The sequence below is a fragment of the Ambystoma mexicanum genome, chromosome 7q (assembly GCF_040938575.1).
Source record: "Ambystoma mexicanum isolate Mex_15411 chromosome 7q, UKY_AmexF1_1, whole genome shotgun sequence".
Taxonomy (NCBI): domain Eukaryota; kingdom Metazoa; phylum Chordata; class Amphibia; order Caudata; family Ambystomatidae; genus Ambystoma; species Ambystoma mexicanum.
In genome coordinates, this window is record NC_090941.1 from 890,197,753 (window position 1) to 890,224,969 (window position 27,217).

Below are 27,217 nucleotides of genomic sequence, written 5' to 3' on the forward strand. Positions count from 1 at the left end.
TGATAAGTCATGATGATTTTTAGGCTTCAGGCTTGGCTGTGTTTGTCTCGGACATACTTATGTGCCATTTATGCAATAAGTTAAAAAGCTCACATGTATTTACTATCATTATTAGTGTCCCTAATGATTTCCTGGCTAGTGTTAAATGTTGCTATATGTGTTAAGGATATTTGATTATTCTCACCCCTATGGTCTGTGCCTTATAGCTTGTCTTGTCCCTCTGACGCATTGTTTACTGAAGCATGTTTACAATCATGTTTTGGGCCTACAAAGGGAATTCGAAGTGATTGTGGCCGCTTTCTTTATAACCTTGCTGTCTCTTCAAAGGGACTTTCGAAGCTTGTATTTCTGTGCACTTTGGTCACATGGGATGTACTCCCCGACACTCTCATCATTAATGGCTTTCTATTCCAGTGGACTCTCTCCTTTGTATTTTGTACATTCTTAATGTTTGCCTTTGAGAATGCTTGTTTAACTTCTGTGTTCCTTTATTTGGCATGTGTGGACTGGAACACAAAGCTGGTTCCATGCTCTTTTTCAGGCCAAGGACATTCATGAATACATGACTATAGTAACTGGTATAATCTTCAATATACAAAGGAATCATTTAAGGAATATGAGTATGTGTCATTGGGAATGGGGTTGAGAAGCCCTTTCAGTCGGAGTATTGAATTTGTAATTCGATATGTTCAGTGGCCATCTGTATAAGCAGCTGACTGTTATGGAGAGGTTTGCACTGTATCTGATGGGGAGGGAGGCCTTCTTCCCTATCGGCCTAGACTGAGTGTTCTGGAAGATTCACGTTGGGTTTCGTATCGGCCACTTGAAAAGTGACCTATAAAACAAGTAGGTATGCAGAATGGGTCAGGTGGTACCTGTCACTGCTAGTGCTGTGAGGATGTAGCTGTTTTTCTGTCTTGCAAGAAAAACAAAGATGTTTCTGTTATGCTATTACACTAAACTGATGTGGGAGCTTGGCTTTCTCCAACAACCCCCGTGGTCTCTTTTACTCCCACACTAGAAACCCTATCCTTCTCCCCCTCTACAAAAATATATATGTTTTATGTTGAATCAACAAACAGGGTTGAAATAAACCACAACAAGGTTTGTTGAAATCATTAATTATCATGGTGCTCTCACGTCCCTGCTCATCAACTCTAATGATGTATCTCTAAGTTAATATGTAGCTGACAAAACTCCTTGGTTTAAAACTATTCGAAAGTATCCATTTGCAAACATTATTCAATAACTTTAGTGTTTCCCAACTGGGAAACTACTACTTTTCAGCATTGTGTAAGTGCTGCTTTGGTGTAATTTTCTCACCATATTATTTCTGATGTGTCATGTCTATAATGTTCTGTACCACAAGTAAACATCTTCACACTTTCCTATCCTATAAAGAAGCTTACTTCAAGGCACCACCACCATACAGCTTCTCATTACCTTGAAACCCTGAACTGTGCTTGCTTGTTTACAAGTCCAAGGAAGAGTTGCAGTCAATGGTTGAAGTGTACGAAACAAAGTAGTGGAACTATGTTCCCTGCTGGCCTGCACCCACTCCCCACAAACCCCATTTCCACACACAATCCAACCCCCAAACACATATGTCTGCCATTTAAGAGAACGTTAAGTATAGTGCACTGGAAGTGCAAGTTTTAACTTCTTCCTACAATTTTATTTTAAAAGGAAACCATTACGGAACAGATTATTTTTAAAATAAAAGTATAGGAACAGTAAAACTTAATTAAAAGAAGTGGAGGAGCACCCGACCACTTCCGCTCACTTCAACCACTGGTTGCAGTATGTTTCTTCATGCATAAACTCATAAGTGCCGGGTCAAATTTGCAATGATACTAAATGGATTGCACATGTGCTGAAAGAACAAGGAAATATTGAGGTTGAGTACCACAAAGGAAATACACCAATCACGGGCTGAAAAGATTCACAGATCTTTTATTACTGTACAGTTTACAAAGCAACACAGATAGCTATCTGGCTCCCAACACCTCGCAATGTGTACCAGCCTGACAGAGAGAGGTGAGAGAGGGCTGGACGTCTAAACATTTGTGCTTTTATACAATTTCATGTAATATTGTCCAGCCTCTCTTCACATCAATAATTCGTGGTCTAGAGTTTGTGCCTAGTTCACAAACAGATTATACAATATTATGCAAAGGATTACATAGGTTTGCATTGCCATGGAGGCACAATGGTGATGTATGTTCTCGGATCCCGCGGTAAGCCTCATGCAACGTCTCTTTACAATTCTATTCGGCCTATGTATACGCTCGAGGTTTGTTATTCATTGTCCCAATGTGTATACAAGGATGAGTCTTGTGAGGGCAGACAACACTTAAACAACAGTTCATATGCAGCACAAGGTCTTATTGCCTAGTCTAAACAGTCGGCTCTCGGACAGCCTAAACATTAACAGAACTCAAAGGTCGGGAGGCTTGGTTGCAAGTTGAAAACATAGTCCACCATTTTAGAACAAAGAACACACAAAAAGAAATCAAAATGGCGGATGAATCTTAAAATGGCGGCGAAGTTAACCCAAAATCAGAACTTTGCAACACAGTTTTCCATGTAGCGCGACTAGGCTTAGGCCAACATAAATATTAAGGAGGCACTATATAATTACCGTTTAACAAACTCTCCTTTTGGCCTAAGCCAAGAGCTTTACTAAAAATAGCCGCTTTACTCGCAACTCCACGTTTCAATGTCCATACATCCTGAATCGCACTCATCAGATATATCAATTGCCATTAGATCTTTGACAGTAATATCCTTCATCACAAAAACATTAGTCATCTTCTCAGGTGTGTGTATTTTCGTTCCTAATGTTCCTACAGTTTGCGCAAAACATCCCCCTAACATCGAACATATGGCAGGAAGACATTGTATGCAACAACAACACAACAACAGAATACCAAGGATTACCATTAACACTGAAAGAGGTTTCCATCCCCAAGACCATAAGAAGTCCCAGAACCGAGTGTGCTTAGGACGTGCAGATTTTGTATTGCCTTGAATATGGTCGGGGAGGAGTCAGGTACGAAAACACAACAAGGGGACCAAAACAATTTACATACTCCACCACGCTCAGCCAGGATGGCGTCAAACACCATCCGGTTCTGTAGAGCCATTAATCTAATTGCTTTCTGTTCTAGAGTCATGTTGTAGAGTATATTGGTGGTCCGGTTCATGGTTCTCTCCAATACTCTTGCCAGTCTCCTAATATCCTCGGAATTCGTGATTTGTCTCAAAATGGTACAAAGGATTTTGTTACATCACCCATGACTTGTGAAGGAGTATCACCGTTCTCCTCCCGCCTTGGACAAGCCCTAGAGACCTCCGTGGTACTAGCTAAATATACCCCTGGTAGCAAGATACCCAAATAATAAGTACCCTACCAATCCCTAGGTAGCCACGGATAAGCTTCATCACAGCACATGAAATAAATAGGATCACCTACATGCAAAGGTCTGTACTCACTGGTCAAGTTCGCAACATTGGTACAACCCTCAAAAGTACCCATCGACTGAGAACCATTTCTTTGTATTCATAAGGAAACAGAGTTGGGGCTATGATTGATAGTATAAGAAGGTGGCGTGGCATCCCGGTTGCCTACGGGAGCCATCTTAAAAGAAATTAATGATTGAAAAGGTCTAGATAGTCTATCGGAAGGCCTAATAGAAGCAACTTTACGTTTGTTCCTATTTGCAAAAAGGGAGCATCCCAGAGGCGTCAGGACTCGCCTTTCAAACTCATTTAAATTAGTCCTGTCAAAGTTCCCTGAGATGCTGTCATTCCAATGAGCAAAGAATTATGCCCTTAGAGAGGCATAACATGCAGTAGTTAGAGGCAAAGGATGAATATACCAGCCCAACCCTTTTTCCCTGTTCTGTGGCAAATGCGAACAGATCCAGCAGTTAGTTCTATTCAAGATCGCATGAGTCGCATTCATTCTTAACAGAAGTGTGTTGTTTTGATAGCTCTGTCTGTGTTGGGAATCCCTAGGAGATAGAGTGTCCAGGTGCACGAAAGGTGTAGACATAATGGGAACACTCTCAGTGGACGTACTCCTTCAATGTACCAAAACCCAAGAGCAATCACTACTGTTAGACCGGTTAACATAATTACAAGAAAACAATACGTCCTCAAGGACCATGTATTTGTCTGTCCAATGTCTTAGCCACACAATCGATCGGTTGCTACCTACGAGTAGAGATAGCAACAGACATTGTTCTTCAAAACTCTTTCCTAAAAAAGTTCCTACGATAAACACCGTAGTCCGTTTGCTGGTGATCTCCTGATCACGTGATTCTTGATTGAGGATAGCTTTTACCGGTCCCCAGCCACTTGCTTATGTTTCAATGCAAAAGTGGCAAAGGATGAGCTCAACAGTCATTTCCTGTGGCCACAGCTGTGCTGTGCAGTAAGTCTAGCGCCGTGGACGCAGATCGTACCTTAAGACTCCAGGTACTGCGTGATCTGCGAACAGCGTGTCGGTGCTTTCTGATGGAAGTGGTAAAATAGAGGCAGAGTCGGTCAAGGGTGTAGTAAGATCCTGAGAAGAGTTCAGAGACAAAGCAGCATTCTCCCCAGGCCCCGCGGGCTCAGGAAGTGTCTCCGAAATACCCTTGATGTTGTTCAAGACCGATTGATCATCAGAAACAGAGCAAGTAGTTTTCTTCTTTTCTTCTCTGTCGTGTGGCAAAAGGAAAGGTATCCTCTTGACGTGCGTAGCGTGTATCCCCAGCTACTCGTACAGCAGTCTGTGTGGCCAACAGGACCTGAAACGGCCCTCTCCAACACAGTGCGAGGCTGGATGCTCTCTCAAATGACTTTGTGAGCACCCAGTCACCGGGTCGAATTCTGTGACCTGGCCCCTTGTATTTAACTGGGAGGGCTTCTTGCACCTGTTGATAAATCAAATACAAGTTTTGAGTTAACTGGTCACAGTATTCAGAGAGAAGCAAATGCTCTACATCATTTAAATGTTTGGGATTGGGCAGGTTCCAAATGTTAGCTGGCCTCCCCATGATAACTTCATATGGGGAGAGCCCAGTTCTAGTCTGTGGGGTTGTCCGCATGGACAGTAATGCTATAGGTAAATCGTCCGGACATTTCAAATTACCACTGGCACAGACCTTAGTGATTTTATGTTTCAAAATACCATTATGGCGTTCTACGAGTCTAGCACATTGATCGTGTCTAGACAAATGGAACCGTTTATCGATCTGTAATCCCGTGCATACTTGCAGAATAACAGCAGCGATAAAATCTGGACCATTATCCGACCAGATGACCCTTGGCAACCAAACCTAGGAAAATATTCCTTAAGCATGGTTTTTGCCGTTGTTATTGCTGTGGCATCTTTCACTGGGAAGGCTTCAACCCATTTGCTAAAGGCACAAATGACTACCAGAACATACTTGTAATTGTTACATCGCTCCATCTCGATGAAGTCGAAATGAATCACTTCAAAAGGCACAGAGGGTGGACCAAAACTACCCCTCGCTGTCGTCGTACCCTTCCCCGCATTATGCTGTAGGCAAATCATACAATTCTGGACAAAACGCTCAGTAGTTTTTGAGTTATTAACATTTTCCCAAACAGATTCTAACATTTTGCAGATCTTCCTAGCACATATATGAGTGGGACCATGGGCCATTGTGATCATAGCAGTGGCATATGCATTGGGTAACATCCATCTGCCTTTTGAATTATCTACCCAGCACCCTTCTTCATCCAACCTTGCCAAACACTCAGCCCAATGTTTAAGTTCTTCTAGAGTGGCATCTGCTTGAATATTCTTTATCGAGTCAATCCCTTCATCTATGATACAAGTGTTTGTGGCTTCCTTTGTAGCATACATATCTGAGTATAGATCAGTAGCAGTCTGTTTAGCTATCCTGTCAGCAAAAGTGTTCCCTTTTCCTACATCATCTACTACTTTCTGATGTGCCACACACTTCATAATTGCTAGTTAAGTGGGGAGCACAAGCGCTGAGAGTAGCTGACCTATCAAGGTGCCATGTTGGATTTTTGTTCCGTGTGAAGTCAAGAAACCTTGTTCTGCCCATAGTCTACCGAAGTTGTGAACCACCCCAAAGGCATACTGGCTGTCAGTAAATATATTCACTCTAAGCCCTTCGGAAAGTTCACAAGCTTGAGTTAGTGCAATAATCTCTGCTACCTGCGCGGAGTTATGCAAAATTCTCTTGGTTTCCACAACCGTACTTAATGTAGTGATGGCATAAACAGCAGTGGATGTACCATCCGGAAGTTTGAAGCAGGAGTCATCGCAAAACAGCTCCCCTTGTGGATCATTCAAAGGTGTATCTTTCAAATCAATTCTGCCTTTAGTTTCTTGTTCTGTAGTATAAAGGCAGTCATGTGACATTTCGTCACTGCAATCAATATCTTGTGGAAGAAGTAACAGTTCAGCCGGATTCAGTACGCAACACCTTTTAATTTGAATATGCGGTGCAAACAAGATCAGTTCATATCTTGTTAATCATGCAGAAGTAAGGTGTTGTGTTTGCGTTCTATTTAATAGAACATCTACAGAGTGAGGTACCAACAAGGTTTAAGTATGCCGTAGGACCTTACCCTTGCTCTGCTTTACAGATGCAGCAGCAGAGGCGACAGCTCTCAAACATCTCGGCAGAGCACATGCAACAGGATCAAGGGTGGAGGAAAGGTAACCGCACAGTCTATTCTTCCCCCATGTTCCTGCATTAACACAGCCAAAGCACATCCATCACGTTCATGCACATACAACTCGAAGGCCTTATCATAATTTAGTGTGCCCAAAACTGGTGCTGAACACAGTGCAGTCATGAGCAGATCAAAAGCTTTCTGGTGTTCCAAGTTCCAGGGTAGTGGCAAAGAAATGCCCTTCTTTGTTAATGCACACATTGGTTTTTTATCACTAGTGAGAAGTTAGGGATCCACTGTCTACAGTAAGAAGCCATTCCTATCAAGGCTCTGACTTCCTTCTGTGTATTTGGGACAGGCATGACAGAAATGCTCTTAATTCGTTCAGGTGTCTATCTTCTTCCCTTCTTTGACAGGAGATAGCCTAAATAGGTGACCTCTTATCAACAATACTGAAACTTTTTCAATGAGGCTTTATGTCCATGCTTTGCTGGATGAATAAGCAATAACACAGTGCCTTCCTTGCAAGTACTTTCTGAGTCTGCAGCTAAAAGAACGTCATCGACATATTGCAGAAATGTACAAGTAGTAGGCAACTCAAGTGTATCGAGCTGCTCTTTCAAAGCCCTACTATAAATGCTCGGACTCTCCCTGTACCCTTGTGGTGCACGGGTGAATGTGAACGAGCGTCCCCCTAAGGTGAACGCGAACAAATATCTACTATCCACGTGCATAGGAATGCTTCAGAAGACATTCTTAAGATCCACAACACTGAAATGAGTAGCAGAAGCTGGAATCATTGTTAGTATCGTTGTTACATAAGGCACAATTGGAAATTGTGGAGCAACAATCGTATTGATAGAGCGTAAATCGATAATAAAACGGAAATGAATTGCATTATCCCCTTTCTTGTACACCGGTAAAATCAGGCTACTGCACAAACTTCCTGAAATGTCTTCAATTACTCAACGATGTACAAAATCAGAAACTATACACTTCAAAGCTTGCTCACCATCAACTGAAATCTTATATTGTGGAATTTGTGGCAACATAACTCCTGGTTTCAAAACGATTTTAACAGGCTCAATTTGCAAAATACCAACATCATTGTCATCAATCGCCCATAAACACACTGGAACTTCACTAAATTCTGGCGGCAAAAGTCTAGCCAGAAGCTGTGAGGCAGTAAATTGCTGTGGTGAAATCATCAAACACACTCCATCTGAAGAACAATGAATTACCGCATAATTCTTTCAACAGATTCAACCCCAACAAATTCACTCCACAGTTTGTTTTCAAAAGAAACGGACAGTGATCTGCAAATGGACTCAGTGAAATTGGTACCTGCAAAGAAACCTGACTAACCACTGGCGTACCAGAAAACCCTACAGAAACATTCTTCTGCCCTGACAGTGGAATGTTGGAACCCGTGAATGATTAATGGAACACTTCTGTGCTCCTGTGTCTATCAAAAATAGATGCTTCCTATTCCCCACCATCCTCTCAATGTAGGGACCTTTCTGATTAACGGGTATAGGCGTTGGTTCCAGACCCTGCTTCGGGCTGTCCTAACAAAACAATATATTGCCAAAGACTAGATCTTTAGAAAGATAGGCAGTGGAAATATTATCAAATCTATTTCTGCTATTTACATTAGGTTGCTGATTATCTTGTGAAAAAGATTGAACATTTTGAGCAAACTGGCTTCTTCCAGGACACCCTACCCCAGGGCGGCCTCTGGATCGACTACCCATGACACCATATGTGTTATTTGACCTTTGCTGGAGGATTGTGCTGACCAATGACCCTCTTGTCTGCAATAAGCACATTGGTTTGCATGTACAGGACCCAACGACACATTACTTTGTGGAATGAACTCACCACGAAACAGTGTACTAACCCCTCTGGGCCCCCTAACTATCTGTTGCAATAATACCTTCGTTTTTAGATCTCCCTTTATCTTTTCAATCCTTTCCTTCTCATGATTGACTCTATTCTGATAATACTGAGCCATATGTAATACTTCGGACTGTGATTTAGCTTGCCAAGTACTCTCGCAAGTCATAATTTGTGACTGGATATCAGGCAACAATCCAAGCACAAATGTATCCACAAATAATCTTTTTCCTGACTCGGTGCTTAAATCCTGTCCGCTAAAATCTGAGAATACTTGTTCGAACCGATTAAAGAATTCGGTAACACCTTCAGATTTTCCTTGGGTACAAGCAGTGGGTTTGTCCCAAACAATCCTTCTCTCGGGGATTTAAAGTCTTCAATTTCACTACTATTCTATCTGGCAAGTCAGTATCACCTGTGGTGGTCTTTCACCAGCTGTCCTTTCTCCATCTAGCCTAACCAAATTAACCCATGTGTCACCTAACCCCGCTGCATCATCTACAGTCCTAATCTGTTTCCATAAATCAGCAGGTAGGAGCACAGGGAACAAGTCTTTATCACCCAGAGTAAAAATGTATGAATGCAAGATAGATTTTATTTGTTTGTAAACCCTGTTGGATTTTTCCAAATGTCTGGAATCGACTGTCTAATAGTATTCACTTCCTGTCTTGAGATGGGACATGAACAAACTGTGATACATAATGAGCTGCAATATCATAGGGTGCTGCACCCATTGCAACATTAGCCGGAATTTCAACTTTAGGAACAAATGTCAGAGGAACATCTCTCATACGCAACTGAGAAGTAGGCAACTTTGAACGCTTACTAAACAACAGAGCCAAATCGAGTGCTAAAGTGGTGGAAGTAGTGTCAGAAGCAAAATCTCTCTTATAGATATTCAATAATTCTGCGGGTGTCAGACCTTGCTCCTTCCAGGCGTAGAGGCAGCACAAACGCAGCTAAAACGCCTCCCTCCCCGTTAGGTCGCAGCACCTGGAGATAGACAGCACAGGTAACCTTGACCCTTCGGGGGAAAGAGGGTTAGGGTCCGTTGGTTGGATAGGTAAGGAAGTTAGGAACACCGGAAAAAGGGTGAGGTAGAGGTTCTGGATGGGAAGGGGGATGTCAGGGTCACATGCTCCTCGGCTCCTGTTCCATGAAACTCCGCCCATGCACTCCTGCTCTCACCTCTCACTCTTTCACTGAAAGCTTGAGTTCACCTCGGGCTTTTGTACTGGAGCCCCTAACCAGGACATCACAAGTAACACATTGCCTGCAGATTACCCCACATTACAACATGCGGTATTCCAGAACTGCATTACTTCATGCAGCATCTGTAGCAATTGCCCAACTGCCCTCCCAAACCTGCATTCACTTCATGCAGCACCAAGTAGTACTTAGCTTCGATTTTCAGCTGTTTTCTGGCTTTTCGTGTTGATGGGCCACGAACTTCTCCCAGATTTCCTCTCTCTCTGCAAGAGCAAAATTAGAGTCAATATTTGTGCGCGCTGTGCGCGTGATTGGTTAGTGGGTTCAAAATACCCTGCACGGCGAGAAGCGCCGATCCGGAGTCATGCGACTTCACTGTTAGCCAAAATAAACATGCGGGAGTTGTTAGTTCGAGTCTCATGCGTGATTAGGGACGTTTTAACTTCTAGCGTTCCCTGCAGGAGTTGTGTGCTCCGGCTCGTGGTGGGGGCGTAGGCCTCTGCGCCGCTTCTACTACGTGACCCCCCCTCGGGTATGAAATGCCAGGTAAGGCTTGGTACTTATCTCTGCCTTGTACGCGGGGCCTGGGGTTTTGCAGGCATCGGGCGGAATCGCCCCGCGTAAGCTTGCCTCCGGAGCTCCTGAGAACACGTCCTTCCAGGACGCCGACCAGTATTGCGAGCGGCTCCCCACGGGCGCGGCTCACGCATGCGCACTGATGCGGGCGCGGTCAGAGGCGTGGCAGTCTTCCTCCGAGCAGGCCCAAGCGGCGAGCGGCCTGCTGGGAAATGGAGTTCTCGGGCTGTTCTCCATCCCTGGACCACGGTCCTACAAAAAGGGTGGAGAACACGCCTGGAGTACTTGGTGGGGTGCTTTCTGGTTGCTTGCCCGCCTCCCAGGTTAACCATAAGGGCATTTACCCCCAGACTAGCCCCAGCTCTGACAGTACTCCCCCTCCCTCCGGCAGGCCCAGGTTTACTAGGGTATCGAAGATGAAACTGGCGGAGGAGTCGAGGAGCATGGATATTTTCAGCGGGCTCCCAAGATCTTTCTTCGGGACCATACCCTACCCAGTCCACCAGATAACACAGTTTCTTGTGTCGAACACGTGAGTCCAAGATAGCGTCGACCTCAAATTCGGGGTGACTGTTTACCATAATGGGTGGAGGTTTCCTAGTTCTCAAAGGCTGGCGCCGGTTTCACCAAGGCAATATGGAACACTGGGTGTATTCTCATGTGCGGGGGAAGTGTCAACTTAACAGCCACTGAACCAACCAGTGACTCGATTGGAAATGGCCCTATGAAACGGGGGATGAATTTGCGTGAGCCTTGTAGATGAATGTTTCGTGTAGAGAGCCACACCTTGTCCCCGACGTGGTACATGGGACTGGTTCGTCTTTTCTTGTCCGCGTGATGCTTGTAGGCTTGCTTGGCTGCGACCAGATTGTGTTGGACAACTTGCCAGATCTCCTTTAGTTTTTTCTGCTTTTCCACTACTGCAGGCACTTCGGGTATGTTATCTTGAGGTACTGGTTGAAAACGAGGGTGGTAACCATACAGGCTGTAGAATGGTGTTGTTTTAGTAGAGGAATGCACTGCATTATTGTATGCAAGTTCGGCGAGCCAGATGACGTCCGCCCAGTCCTTCTCTTTTCCTTGGGTGAGACATCTAAGATATTGTTCTAGAGTCTGGTTTAGTCTCTCCGTCTGACCATCAGTTTCCGGGTGATAGCCCGTGGACAAACGCACGTCTATCCCAACTGATTTGCAGAACGCTTGCCAAAACCTTGTTGTAAATTGCGGTCCTCGGTCTGAGACAATTCCGTATGGTAATCCATGCAAACGAATTACATGTTGTGAAAACAGGTTGGCCAGTGTGCTTGCTGATGGGGTTCCTCTGCAAGGTATGAAGTGCGCCATCTTGGTTAGATAGTCTACCACAACCAAAACTGCTGTAAAGCCGTTACTCAGAGGTAGTTCAACAATCAAATCCATCGACACAGTATGCCAAGGGGTAGGTGGCGTAGGTAGTGGTTGTAGGGGTCCAGTTGGCTTTTGGTGATCAGATTTGTTCCTGAGACACACTTCACATGCGGTTACGTATTGCCGGACGTCTTTACAAATGGTTGGCCACCAAAAATGACGTTTCACCAGTTCTGTGGTCTTGGCTGTTCCAGGATGGCCTACAAACGGGGAATCGTGGCACCATTGTATTGCTTGTTGACGTAGTGGTGCTGTAGGTAGAAATAACGCAGTTTTGTAGAACGGTAGTCCTTCTTTCACCGACTGGTCTTCACCCTGCATTTCCCATTGAGCCAGTTGCTGAGCCGACATAGCTGCCCTGATGTTGTCAAACATAGAATCGATAGTTACACTCCCAATGATACGGTCCGGGTCCACCATGGGTCTGGGTTCTTCTTTTCTTGTCTCAGATGGTTCGACGCTTGGTTCAGGGTATCTTGACAGTATATCTGCTTTTCGATTTTCTGTTCCTGGACGGTAAGTTATCACAAAATCATATTCCGAGAACTGCATTGCCCATCTGAGTTGTCTGGGACTAAGGGCTTTAGCTGATTTTAAGAACTGCAGATTACGGTGGTCGCTGTAGATAGTCACGGTGTGTTGGGCCCCCAAAAGATAGTGACGCCACTCATCGAACGCTGTTTTTACGGCCAACAATTCCTTGTCGGCGATGACGTAGTTTTGCTCCGCTGGGAGTAACATCCGTGAGTAGTAGGCGACTGGGTGTAATTGCCCGTTTTCGTCCCTTTGTGATAAGATCGCTCCCACTGCATAGCTAGAAGCGTCGGTCTCAATGACGTATGGTTTGCTCGGTTCTGGGTGCTTTAGTACTGGAGCGGTGACAAACGCTTTCTTGAGTGCCTCAAACCCCTCGGCAGCTTTCTCATCCCATGAGAACGGAACACCTTTCCGTAGAAGTCTGGTAATGGGTTGCACCATTTTCGCGAAGCCATTTATGAAGCGGCGATAAAAGTTAGCAAAGCCAAGAACAGATTGGATGTCTTTGACTGAATTCGGGGGAGGCCAGTCTATGATAGATTGCACTTTTTTCCTGTCCATTGTGACCCCTTGTGGTGACAGGATGAACCCAAGGAACTCGATGGTAGTCTGATGAAATTCACATTTCTCAAGCTTGGCATATAGGTGATGTTCACATAGCCTTTGTAGTACTGCTCGGACGTGTTTTCGATGTTCTTCCAAGTTCTGAGAGTAAATCAAGATGTCATCGATGTAGACTATGGTGAACACATCCAGATACCCACGCAGAACTTCGTCCAGGAAATGCTGGAACGCTGCTGGTGCATTGCACAACCCAAATGGCATGACCTGATATTCATAGAGACCAAACTTGGTCCGAAAGGCTGTCTTCCATTCATCCCCTTTTCGAACTCTCACTAGATGGTAGGCCCCTCTGAGATCCAATTTGGTATAGACGGTAGATCCACGTACCTGGTCCAACAGCACAGGAATTAGGGGCAAGGGATAACGATTCTTGGTGGTTATTTTGTTTATTGCCCTGTAGTCTATACAAGTTCTTAGGTCTCCGGTCTTTTTGGGGACGAAGAATAGGGGGGAAGAGACCGGAGATGTGGAGTGCCTGATGAAACCATTGGCCAAGTTAGATTCTATATATTCTTTTAAATACTTGTTTTCGGCTTCGGTGAGGGCGTATATCCGACTGCAGGGTAGCACTGCACCTGCTTCTAAGTCGATCCGGCAATCAAAAGGCCGGTGCGGGGGCAAGGTTTCGGCTGCTGTCTTGCTAAAAACATCCCTGTACTCCTCGTACTCTGCTGGCAAACCTGCTACCTCACTGCTTCCCACGTAATGGGTCAAAGGCTTTGGTGGGGTCATTTGACAGTGTGTCTGACAATAACTGGAGTTGAACTGGACTGTGCCGGCATTCCAGTCGACGGATGGGTTGTGGAGCCTCAACCAAGTGAGTCCCAGTATGAAGCCAAATTGTGGAGCTGCGATGACATCAAAACTAAGCGTTTCCTGATGTATTGTGCTGCATTCCAACAACAAAGGTATTGTCTGCTGAGTATCTGGCCCAGAGACTAAAGGCGAACCATCTACGGATTTCACTTCTTCAGGAACTGTCTTAGCCTTTACCGGGAGACCCAACCTCTTGGCCACCTGCACATCCACGAAGTTTCCTGTGGCGCCAGAATCTACCATCAAGGTCACCGGAACACACTTTCCTTGCCATTGCAGACATCCTTCTAAGGTCACATGGGTTATCAGATTTGTGCGTACGTTTGCCAGCATGTGTGGGGTGTTTTTCATTTTGCTTGCTCCTGCCACCCTCATGGGCGAGCTAGCGCGTTTCCCGACGCCCCTCCCTTGGACGGTTTGTTGGGACATTCTCGTACGAAATGGCCAGCTTTTCCGCAATATAGGCATAATTTGTCCTTTCTCCTCTTCTCCTTTTCCTCCTTGGAGAGAGGTCCCCGAATGGAACCTATTTGCATTGGTTCCTCAGCCCCCTTGTCTGACACCCGAATGGGCTTCTGCTGGTCCAATCTCACCATTGGTTTGTTTTCCCAACGACGTCGATCCTGTCTTCGGTCATTCTGTCTCTGATCCAAACGAAGAACGAGGTCAATCATAGTGGAACACTCTTCAGGCTGGGGGTCCACCTGAGCTACCAGATCCTTTAGCTCCTCCCTAAGACCTTGATAAAACAAAGCCATCCTTTTCTCCTGCGGCCAATCCGTTTCCATAGCCAGTCGATTGAATGTGGTAACGTAAGTGACTAGATCTTTGTTTCCTTGTCTTAGAGTTATCAACTCCTTATCTTTAAGCAATGAAGCGGCCCTACGATTGAATATTCTACCAAACTCTTCCAGGAAATTTTCCCAGCTGTAGAGCAAGGCATCATCCTTGCGGACTAGCGGCGTGGCCCATGAAGCGGCATCCCCGGTGAGATAGGAAATCACGAATGCCGTACGAGCCTGAGCTGTCCGGAACACAACAGGTTTTGTCAGAAAATGCAACTGGCACTGCATAATAAACTGATTAAAGTTCTGAGGGTCTCCATGGTATCGTTCCGGAGCTGCCGAGGGTAGAGTTGGTTCAGTAGCTACCTGTACCTGTACCGGGACTGGTGGGGGGACTCTGGGTAAGGGAGTGGCCTGGGCCTGATTTTGCACCGTTAAGGTATGTACCTGCCCCGCCAGGGTCTGATAATCCAGCCTAGTTGCCGCCAGCTCCGCTTTTAGTTCTTGGAGTAGCGCTACCACGTCCGCCATGGTTGTGCTGCCTGGGCGCCTATACAATACTTGGGCTCGCAATTCTGTCAGACCTTGCTCCTTCCAGGCGTAGAGGCAGCACAAACGCAGCTAAAACGCCTCCCTCCCCGTTAGGTCGCAGCACCTGGAGATAGACAGCACAGGTAACCTTGACCCTTCGGGGGGAAGAGGGTTAGGGTCCTTTGGTTGGATAGGTAAGGAAGTTAGGAACACCGGAAAAAGGGTGAGGTAGAGGTTCTGGATGGGAAGGGGGATGTCAGGGTCACATGCTCCTCGGCTCCTGTTCCATGAAACTCCGCCCATGCACTCCTGCTCTCACCTCTCACTCTTTCACTGAAAGCTTGAGTTCACCTCGGGCTTTTGTACTGGAGCCCCTAACCAGGACATCACAAGTAACACATTGCCTGCAGATTACCCCACATTACAACATGCGGTATTCAAGAACTGCATTACTTCATGCAGCATCTGTAGCAATTGCCCAACTGCCCTCCCAAACCTGCATTCACTTCATGCAGCACCAAGTAGTACTTAGCTTCGATTTTCAGCTGTTTTCTGGCTTTTCGTGTTGATGGGCCACAAACTTCTCCCAGATTTCCTCTCTCTCTGCAAGAGCAAAATTAGAGTCAATATTTGTGCGCGCTGTGCACGTGATTGGTTAGTGGGTTCAAAATACCCTGCACGGCGAGAAGCGCCGATCCGGAGTCATGCGACTTCACTGTTAGCCAAAATAAACATGCGGGAGTTGTTAGTTCGAGTCTCATGCGTGATTAGGGACGTTTTAACTTCTAGCGTTCCCTGCAGGAGTTGTGTGCTCCGGCTCGTGGTGGGGGCGTAGGCCTCTGCGCCGCTTCTACTACGTGACCCCCCCTCGGGTATGAAATGCAAGGTAAGGCTTGGTACTTATCTCTGCCTTGTACGCGGGGCCTGGGGTTTTGCAGGCATCGGGCGGAATCGCCCCGCGTAAGCTTGCCTCCGGAGCTCCTGAGAACACGTCCTTACAGGACGCCGACCAGTATTGCGAGCGGCTCCCCACGGGCGCGGCTCACGCATGTGCGCTGATGCGGGCGCGGTCAGAGGCGTGGCAGTCTTCCTCCTAGCAGGCCCAAGCGGCGAGCGGCCTGCTGGGAAATGGAGTTCTCGGGCTGTTCTCCATCCCTGGACCACGGTCCTACAAAAAGGGTGGAGAACACGCCTGGAGTACTTGGTGGGGTGCTTTCTGGTTGCTTGCCCGCCTCCCAGGTTAACCATAAGGGCCTTTACCCCCAGACTAGCCCCAGCCCTGACAGCGGGACAACAAATCTTTTTCTTTATGCATTTATCCTGCAGGTATTCTACCATTACCTGTATCACGTTCCTCTGCATTTCTGGAGTATACTGATTATACATATCATACTTCTACAGGAGATATCAAAATATCTGAAATCCATCTAAGGGCATCTCTTGTGCAAATTTGTGTTTCTTCACTCATCAACTTACAAAGAGTAAGGAACTGCTTCTGTACATAAAGAGCATCCAAACTAGCACCATCTATTTAATCATTCTACAACCTTATTAACTCCCTTCTAAACTCAAAAACCCTCTCGAGATACTCATGTACTTTCTCCGCAGTATCTCTTCAATAAGCTAAAACATTCAAATCACTCAAACCTTGTGGGACATCTGTGTCCGTCAGTCTATTCCACATTACAGCCAAATGTATCCCCACCCCTTCAATAAAGACATTCTGATCAGGAATACTTTCTAGATTAGAGAGTGTTTCCAAGACAGCAGATCATTCACCTTTCTCTATTCATTGTCTAGCCCATGCATTCAAGTCTCTCTTTCTCTCTTTGGAAACTGTATTTCGAGTTACAAGTTTTGATTCAACACTCGCTCCTTTATCAGCTGAAAGCGTAGCAGAACCGCTTGGGAAAGAAAGAGAAGACAAATCCTGCACAACAGGTAGTAGAGACACTATCACTGGCAGAAAAGACGGATCTATTGGAATCACAACAGTTCGTAAAGGTGAAGGTACAGATGGAGGAACAACAACAGGAAGATGAGCAATAACTGGCAGCGGAGATGCAACAGGAAAAACAGGAATAGCTATGGGAGGAGGAACGACAGCAGGAAGAGGTAGGACAGCAGGAATAGGTTCATAAGGAGGTGGTGCAGTGCCACCAGGCCTACGTTCATTTAAGAGTTTATGAATTAGATCATCTGGTGATGAACATCTTTAGACAGATATATTTTCTGTATACCAAGTTGAAAAGCCCTATCCATGTTTCTAACAAACTCTGACTGTTTTTGTTGATCATACAATAATGCCTTTTCAGAGTTTGACATATACCGACGTGCATGCTTCTCTTTACTCTTAAGTTGCTGCATAGCTTCCTTTTTCCAATTTTGTATTACGTCAAATGCTGCAGGTCTAGCATATGCTCTATTCAGGAAATCCCAAAGTTACCATTGATTGGCCACTGAAGTTCGGAAGCATGTCTAGTTTGTCTGTGCCAAATATCGTTGAATTCTATACTACCAATGCCGTACTTAAAGTACATAGTACATGCCGGCGACCCCTCCTGTGGTGCCGGACAGCCAAATTCCAAAGATTGTCTGTCGCTGGGGAATAACGCCCTGAAACAGCAGACAATTTCCCAGGCATATCAGATTACTGGTGTTACCTGGCACCGATTGCGCTCGCGAGAACAATACTACAACCAAATATCAGGATACTTAGGAATCGGGGCACGACTCACCTTATTCAAAGGACTAAGTGAGGTCCGATCGGATTACAAAGGACAACAAAGAACCCTCGTAGTTGGTGATTTCGGCAAAACTTCCTGACTCCATATATGGACCCTCGTCAAGATGTCGTCTCGGACCGCAAGCTCACAGTCCAGGGATTGGATTGTGCAGTACTGTTGAGGTGTCGCGTCTCATCCAAGAAGGGGGGGCCTTTCTCACTGTCCGATCCCGGTCCAATAGCCGCATCAACTCTTGAACGAGGTGGCATCAATCTTGAGGGTCCCTATACGGGCGCAATCTGAAAGAACAAGGAAATATCGAGGGTGAGTGCCACAAAGGAAATACACCAATCACGGGCTAAAAAGATTCACAGACCTTTTATTACTGTACAGTTTACAAAGCAACACAGATAGCTATCTGGCTCCCAACACCTTGCAATGTGTACCACCCCGACAGAGAGAGGTGAGAGTGCTGGGCGTCTAAACATTTGTGCTTTTATACAATTTCATGTAATATGGTCCAGCCTCTCTTCACGTTAATAATTCGTGATCTAGAGTTTGTGCCTAGTTCACATACAGATTATACAATATTATGCAAAGGATTACATAGGTTTGCATTTCCATGGAGGCACAATGGTGATGTATGTTCTCGGATCCCGCGGTAAGCCTCATGCAACGTCTCTTCACAATTCTATTCGGCCTATGAATACACTCGAGGTTTGTTCTTCATTGTCCCAATGTGTATACAAGGATGAGTCTTGTAAGTGCAGACAACACTTAAACAACAATCATTTGCAGCACAAGGTATCATTACCTAGGCACAGTCTAAACATTAACAGAACTCAAAGGTCGGGTGGCTTGGTTACAAGTTGAAAACATAGTCCACCATTTTAGAACAAAGAACACACAAACAGAAATCAAAATGGCAGATGAATCTTAAAATGGCGGCGAAGTGAACCCAAAATCTGAAATTTGCCACATGGTTTTCCATCTAGCACGACTAGGCTTAAGCCAATATAAATATTAAGGAGGCATTATATAATTACCGTTTAACAGTGTAAATTCAGCTTGTTCAAGCACAAACATATCATAATTTCTTCCCTAGTGGTCAAGTTAATCCATCATATATGAGTTGCATTCTCGAATACCAGTTCACTTTTCACCCTTCAACTCACCATCACAACATGCATGGCCCCTAATTCACAAAGGCGATCTTATAGTTGACGAAGGGCTTGAATTTGAGTACAGTTAATGTGCATGGTATCGTTTTAACATCAAATTCATAGATGTAAATAGATGTAAATTGATGTTAGCGTGCCTCTACCCCACCAAATAGATAGGTACTTGGATCACAATACATGTGACGTGAAGATCCCTAAAGCACCCATTTGTGTGTATATGTTAATTTCCACACCTTGTCTGCATTTATTTAGTGTGTGTTGTGCAACATTTCCTGCACTTGGCATGGACCTCCACACACCAGTGATAGGGAAAAGCAAAAACAGGGAGAGCACACATTTAAGTGGATCCCAGTGTGACTCAGAGATGCTCTCTGCAATCTGATGTGTCGTTCTGTGTCCTGCACCTGGAGATATAGTATGCATGCAGTGCAAGTTATGCATGCCCATGCATTTGGTGACTGATAGCAGGCATAACTGGTGATTTTGTGAAATACACCCATCTTGCGTGTTGTCATCAGTGATGTCGCCAAGGTGATTTGTGTGGGCATGTGTAAAGTGATAAGCAATGCTTTAGGAAAGATGCGGTTGCAGAGCCAGGTAACTAAAACATGCATCTATTGTTACGGTTCTGCAAGGTAAAATGAACAGTCGATTTACTAAGGTTTTTCAACGAATACTTGCAATGAATAGATGCAGTAATATCTTGCAATCAGAGGAGCCAACATGTGTTTAAGTGGGTGGATTTATTATGTCACTGTTGTGTGCACTACCTTTTGACCCGTGAGCATGAAATGCCCTATGAGTACATTCATTTCCTTTATCACTTCACACCTTCTACATTTTGAAGAACATTGTGATAAATTAAATCTTTATAATTAGATTCTCTGCAGTTGCACCACATTTTGATTAATTACTTAATTAGAATCAAAAACATAATCTACTTTTTGGGACGAAGTCACAGCACACTTAAGGGAGTCTTTGAACTGCAATATATCACCTAAATCAAATCAAGAAAAGTGCTTGGGTTATTTACCAATTAAAAGGTCCATCCTCCAGGTTCATGAACTTATTTGGCCTGTCGAGGCTGTTCAATTGTCTAGACACAGACGCACCATGCTACATTTCATTTAGTATTTTTTAATTATGAGTTTAATGTGTTTACCAGCTGTGTAATGCATATCTTGAAAATGCCAAGTGCTGAACACAAGGTGTCAAAAGAACACATTCTTGACACGGGCGAAAACTTAATTCAATGATGTAGATTTGCAGGCTGGTTTTCATATTTTTAAATTATTCTCATTTGTTTCTATAAAATTAATACTGTATTGGGTCACGTTATTTCCAATAGTTAAACAAAGCAATTCGTTATTATATTGCTGTCAGTCCCATTGTGATCAATGCAGAATCTGTTTTAATAAATATAAACAGTCCTGCGCAACTTGTAATTCTTTGCCAAAAACATTTTCAGGAGTTTAAAAGGTGTTTTGCCTTGAAAATAAGTGATACTATGTGGCGAAGTTATTGCTGTCCTGTGTTGAACTCCAGCAGTGCAAACAAATACAAGCACCATAAACCATAGTTTCCCCCATCTATACTGCTGGAGCTTCCTAGTATTGAGAATTCAGACAATGCAAAAAAACATACCAAATAGCATAGCCGACTCAAAAGAAATTCTCCCACCTGACTCAAATTACAGACCGAAACAAAAACGACCACAGCACAAGTTCTATTATGTCTATCCCCCACACACAGAATAGACCTGACTCTGCTGCACAGAATTATTAAACAACAACCACCTACCCGCACAGAAAGGGGAGTACCCTGAAGCAAATTAAGAGGAGGAGGAGCAGGAGGAGGCGGAAGAGAAGAAGAGTAGAAGAAGAACAACAAATTGCATAACAACTAAATTGTTCATATAATATTATAGTCCTGCTGGCTCCTTCCTAGAGCAATTTGGGTGCTGAGGGTTGAAGCTCACTCCTGACACTTGTGTCCTACCTTGGGGACTTAATTTCTCACTAGGTCAGGCGGCTCACACGTTTTCAGCATCATCAGGGGGCTCTGCAGGGCTTAACTGGCCAGCATCAGCACAAAGTGCTGACACAAAGCCTGTTTAGACATGTTTTGGATGGGTTGGCGTTTTGCGAGGAACGCTGGCCCTTTGATTGCTGAGGATTGGCAATTAGGTGAAAATAGGGTGATTAAAGCTTTGTGTGCTACAATAAAGGCTTGGAGTGCAGATATGGGCCAGAGCCAGTATGATCGAGTCAATCTGTTGAGATTGAATAATAATTTGGGGCATATCAAGTTCAATGCGTGGAACACAATTTGTGATTTGGGGTTGGAAAATCCCAGATACATCATGGAGCACAAGTATTTTGGGCCAGAGGAAAAAAAATATCATAGCTGCACTGTTAAATGTACATCCTGCTATTTGCCATGCACATGAAATCTATGATTTAATTCAGAAACATTTGATATTTTTTTTTATTACAGAGATTTTGTTTACAGATACTTTGCAGACCACCTTCCATGATTTATAGCCTGAGGTTTTCTCTATTAGTTGTATTAACCGCACTACTAAGAGGGGCGGTGGGATCGCCATAATCTGTAGAACCTCCATGATCATTTCACATCTGGAAGATTTAGATTTGGAGAAACAAACACAGATTGGACATCAAATAATTTAGCTGTTCCCATTCTACTCGATTATACTTTTGTTTGGGTATCGCTCCCCCAACCCCCAGGTCCCGCCAAAGTGTTTTTGGAAAATGATGATCTCTTTCTCTCCTCAGTGGGAAGTAAACATAAGGAACTTCTCTGCCTTGGGAATTAAAAATAATAATTAAAAAAATATACAACTCTGTGTCTGTACATATCTGCATTATAGATGTCTATATCATATTGATCAAATAATTTAGCAAATACCTTTATTTATGTTCTCTTCTTGTTTCCATATTAGTAACTCTGAAACAAAATGAAATGTAGTTTATAACAAAATAAAAACAATTATTTATGGTTTTTTTTCATAATGGTACCAAGTGAATACTGATTGGACACAACCATTACCAGGTTGTATTCCTACTATAGAGAAGAAAAAACATTCTTGTCGTAGAGAAAAAACCCTCTTCATTTATTTTAACTATTTAACAATAATTATATATGCATATACAAATTCTACACTATCTCAATTTCTACAAGTATATGTATATAATATGTAAAATAAAAATGAAAACAATTTTATAAAATAAACATTGTAACAAAACAATACCCTTCGGAAAATAACACTATCAAAAACTAAGACCTGCTAGAGTGCAGTATAGGAAAATAAATGCAGTATTATCACTTCAACTATACTAACCATTTAGGTAACTACAAACTGGGTTTTGCATCAGCAAATTCTAAAAATATTTGTCCACAACATCACCATTTCATACACCAATAAAGTAATTTTGCTACAATGAAGATATATTAAAATACTGTACACATATTATTTAATATTAAATGATGACACATTCACAGATTCATTTATGCAAAGTTAACTAGGAAATCAAGACATACAACATAACTGTCTTCAGTTTTATTAATATATAAATTAAGACATGCCAACAGTGTAACATTATTTTGAGTATTAATCTTTCTTATATTTTACATAATAGGTAGACAATAAAAACTTTGGTGTGTAAACATATTAAACTTAGCAAAATGTACACTAATACCCTAACAAATGTAATTTCCATACTTATCAAATTGGTGTGCGTCCTTTGTTTGGCCACCTACATACATGAGAAGTAGATAATGACATTTTACAATGTTCACATCATGTTTAAATTTCTTAATAACTAAGAATTGATGTTTAAACTTATATTGGCACTGATAGTTGTACGCAGTGTGCAATACATTTTTTACTATATGGATATGCACTCTAAAGTATGCACCAGATTACTGTCAAGCTGTTATGTTGGTGAAAGCTTTAAGTATGCACTGTGGCTGTTCTGTTATGTTCTATTGTTTGAATTTCTTTCTTCAATAAAAATATGTGATGTGACTCCGTATGGGGCGGGAGGAGAAGGCCAAGTTCCAGGTCCCAGAGGGGGAGCAATTCAGACGCACCCAGCTCTGGCATTGGATGTCGCACCACGCTACAAAAACACATGGAGACAGGGAACTCAACGCATTAGAACACACCTTATTAGCTGTGGCTCCTAGGGGTAATATATCAGGTCTGTATAAACTGCTAGATAGATCAGACACCCCAGTAAAAGAGAGCTATATGACCAGATGGGAGAGGGACCTGGGGAGGTAAATTATAAAAATGATATCTACATTGCCATTTGATAACTTTTTCATAATTTGCTGTGCATCCTTTCTGGCCACCTGCACACCTAAAGAAAATGTTCTTAAACCTACCATACAAAATAGAAAAACATGAACAGTTTAATGACTGGATAGATTAGACAACTTTTCTGAAAACTTCACACAGCATACATACGTTATTTATACATTTAACAAACAAACTGTTTCAGTAAGAAATTTAAATGTTGTATTTCATTTAGAATACTTTAAAAAAAAACATTGTCTGCATACTTATTTTTACCACCTATAGACATAATAAGTAAACACAGTATACCTAAATTGTTCCCTAAAACCCTTATCAAAAGTTATATATTATTTATTTTTCAAACATTGTACTATAGTTTTTTAATCTACAACCTACTGTTTACTTGCTTCAAATGTAAACAGTCATGCCTTTCGTCACTCCCTCACACTCAAAATAATGTACATGGAACCATTTATGTAACCTAGCACTTATAGGGAGCACTTGTACATATTAAACTATACAGTGAAACACTGTATAGTTTAATATGTACAAGTGTTATCAAACAAAATAACAGAAGTAGAAGATTGCAGAATGCTGTTTTTGCTTCTAGTTTATATACTCTTCATAATATTACCTCTACATTTATTTTGTATTATTTTTAAAGTACATCCCAGTAACAATCCATCTCCAACGTTATATAAAACATTCATTACCCTATTCTTCTATTTCAAACTTTTACTTTGCGTGTTTATATTCAAAAAGCATATTACACATATATTTTAAAACTTTGGTTCTAACAACATTAAGTAAGCATCCTTTGGCAATCTAGCTTGATGTGTGAAGATTGATCCGTGACTATAAAGTCAGTACAAACAAGCCAATCTAATTCTGTACGCATGAATGTCTTGAACTGTCCACATTCAATGTATGGGCCTTCATGAAACATAATTGCACACTTTTTAAAAAAAGTGTTCTTAATGACAGAAACTTGACCACATTTAAAATTATTACTGACGTGTTAATTTTCCTACCATCTACACTGTATCATTGAAACATAATCAATACATACATATTAAAAACTAGATTTTGAAGTGTTGATTGTAAATTACAGCCACAGTCACTGCATTGCATGTCATGGAATGCTTTAGTAACAAGATTAGAATAATGAACACTTTTCTGATCAGGGATATGCACATACACAAATCTTTCACAAATCTTTCATAGAGATCTGGAGTAGAATAACCTTTCTTACATTTTAGACATATATGATTCCACTGATATTTAATTCCTATATACCTATTGTAACGCTCACCTGATTCCCGTAGAGGCGCCGGTCTTAACTGGGCGTATACCGTATCTTCAAAGGTGATGTGTAACACACGGCTGGCTCTTTGGGCTGGACCTCTGTGCACTGTATGTCTGACTCGAAGGGTAAGATGTCTGCAGATAGAAAATATGGGATTAAGGAACTGGGTTATTGAATGTCTCTCTCTTCTTCCCTTTCTCTTCTCCTGTAGAACCCCAAAGGTTAACGCTCTCACCTTAGGTAAGTGAACGCTGTGGTCTCCATCTGCCTCGGGGCAGGGTGCTGTAACCAGTTTCTTCACTGGATAAGGGGAGCAGGCCTCTTGACTTCAGAGAACTGCTGTCCGTCGTTTACTGCACGAACGGTAAGTTTCGAGTAATTCTAATGTCTTTAAAGTCTTTAGTAATGATGTCTCTTGTTTTGCAGGGTTCCGGCGATGGCGGATGACGGGCTGAAGTGAGTTGAAGATGGAGCCCGTGTGATGAATAGAAGCGCCTGGAAGCACGTAAGTAAGCGCTTGTTGCCTGCTTCATGATGCGCTCTAACTGTCTTTTTATTTTGCAGGTACGGAGCGGCTGCAGGGTGCCGGAATACCCACCTGGTTAGATGTGGAAAGGAGTAATGGCACGTGAGTATTAAAGTTCCCCAATGTCTTTAAACGCACCTTGTTTTGTCTTTCAGATGCGGGATGCAGCGCCGAAGGCCTCCGGAGCGTGCAAAGAGTTGGTAAGCTTTTGTCTTTCAGATGCCGGAATGCAGTGTGAAGACCTCCGGAGCGCACGAAGAGTAGGTAAGCCTTTGTCTTTCAGATGCCGGAATGCAGCGCGAGGCGTTGGTGACAGCCGATGGACCAGGTAAATGAAGAGCTGTCACTGAAGACCGTAATGCTAACCTGTTCTTTCTTGTCTTTATAGGTGTTGCTGAAGACTTGATTCAGGATGGTAAGCCTTTTTCCTTAGGCCCAGGATCAGATGCAGAAGACACGATGAGCGTTCTGCTGCAGAGGATGCAGAATAACGCAAAGCAAGATTCATCCATCGGGTGTGGTTTAAATAGCCTGCTGTAGTGCTTAGATGTCTCCTTCCACAGCCACGCCTAGGTAAGAAAAGAGTTCCTGCTTTCCAGAAGAGTTCCAGTGTTCTGAATCTAGGGAGTGGCTCCTGCCCCACCCAACAGGAAAAGTAGTTCCAAACAGAAGAGGATCAGAGGCTCAACTGGCAGGCAAGTAAGCAGCATGGTCTGCTGCAGGTAAGTCCACCCAAGCATTATGAGCCCGGCGCTTCCAGCGCTGGGACTGGGCATATTTATGAGCCTGGTGCCACTGGCGCCAGGACTGGGTCCAAAAGGTCCCAATTGGGACTGGTTGGCACTCGGAACCTGGGTTATGGATCTGCTTCCAAGGGAGTTGGGAAAACCCTGACCTTTTGGAAGCAGAGATCATGACACCTATCTACACTAACAGTTTCCTTCAATAATACACCAAAGACACTCATTAAACATTCTTGAATATCGTCCTGTGTATTTTGAGAACATTGTTGATTTCCATTTGCAACACCTACTACATTTTGGATTGACATTGCTGAATGTAAACTGTGTGATTTTTAAGAAATTTTAAGAAACAAAAGTTCCACACATAGCTTCTTCTCTGCTGCTGAAGCTATTTCTTGCATCAATGGGGTCATTTGAAACAGCATACAAAAAGCTGCATTACAATATCATTCAACTCCCGTTTCATTACTAAATCGGCAATCAGAGTATGTTATAGTTGAATAACTCTCAAACTGTGTTAAATTCTCTTGTATTTTAGTGTTACAAGGACTGATTTCATTTTAATGTATTTTCACTGACTCCTGATGTTTCCTGGATGAGTGCTTCACATGTGTCAGTAAAGGGTCAGGTGAGGAGCATACAGTACACAAAACCTATTATATTTTTCAATGCAAGACATGCAAATTGTCACTTTTCTTTAATCAAAGTTTATTAAAAATAAGCCTATATTTTTCACATGTGACAAAGCTACATATGACATCCCTTAGTTATTGCATAGGCAGAGCACAATGGAAACTGTGCTCTTTTCACAAAGGTATCCTTAAAAGGCATGAAATGTGCAGAGATTCGAGAAATCAAACGAGTTCCCTTTACACGATCAAACGTAACTTCAATATTTGTAATGTTAGGAAAAGTGTGAAAGGCAATCACTCTTCCCATGGCCCCATTGACTAGACCAATTCCTACATTCCTGTTCCTCTTCAACATGACTCGGGCATTGATGCATAGTTTTATCCTTCCAGACCTTCTGTTTTAGAAATTGAATTCTCTAGTTGACCTAATCAAGCGTTTGCTAACCCTAAAGGCATAACATAATCGTCTAAAACATCACACCATTTTATCTCCACAATATTTCGCTTCTCTGACAGTAGCATTGTAGAGTTAGACATGTTACACTCTGCAAGTGTGCACATCAAAGCAACACAAGAAATATTTATTTCCTTAAGAGTCAACATGACATGAGCCAGACTGCAATCTGCATGAAACATGTTAGAAATCAGCCTTCCCTATAAGACTGCTTTAACATTGTCCTCAAGAGCACCTATACAAATCTTATTCAGCATGTCTGCATATTCTAAGTCTGCAGA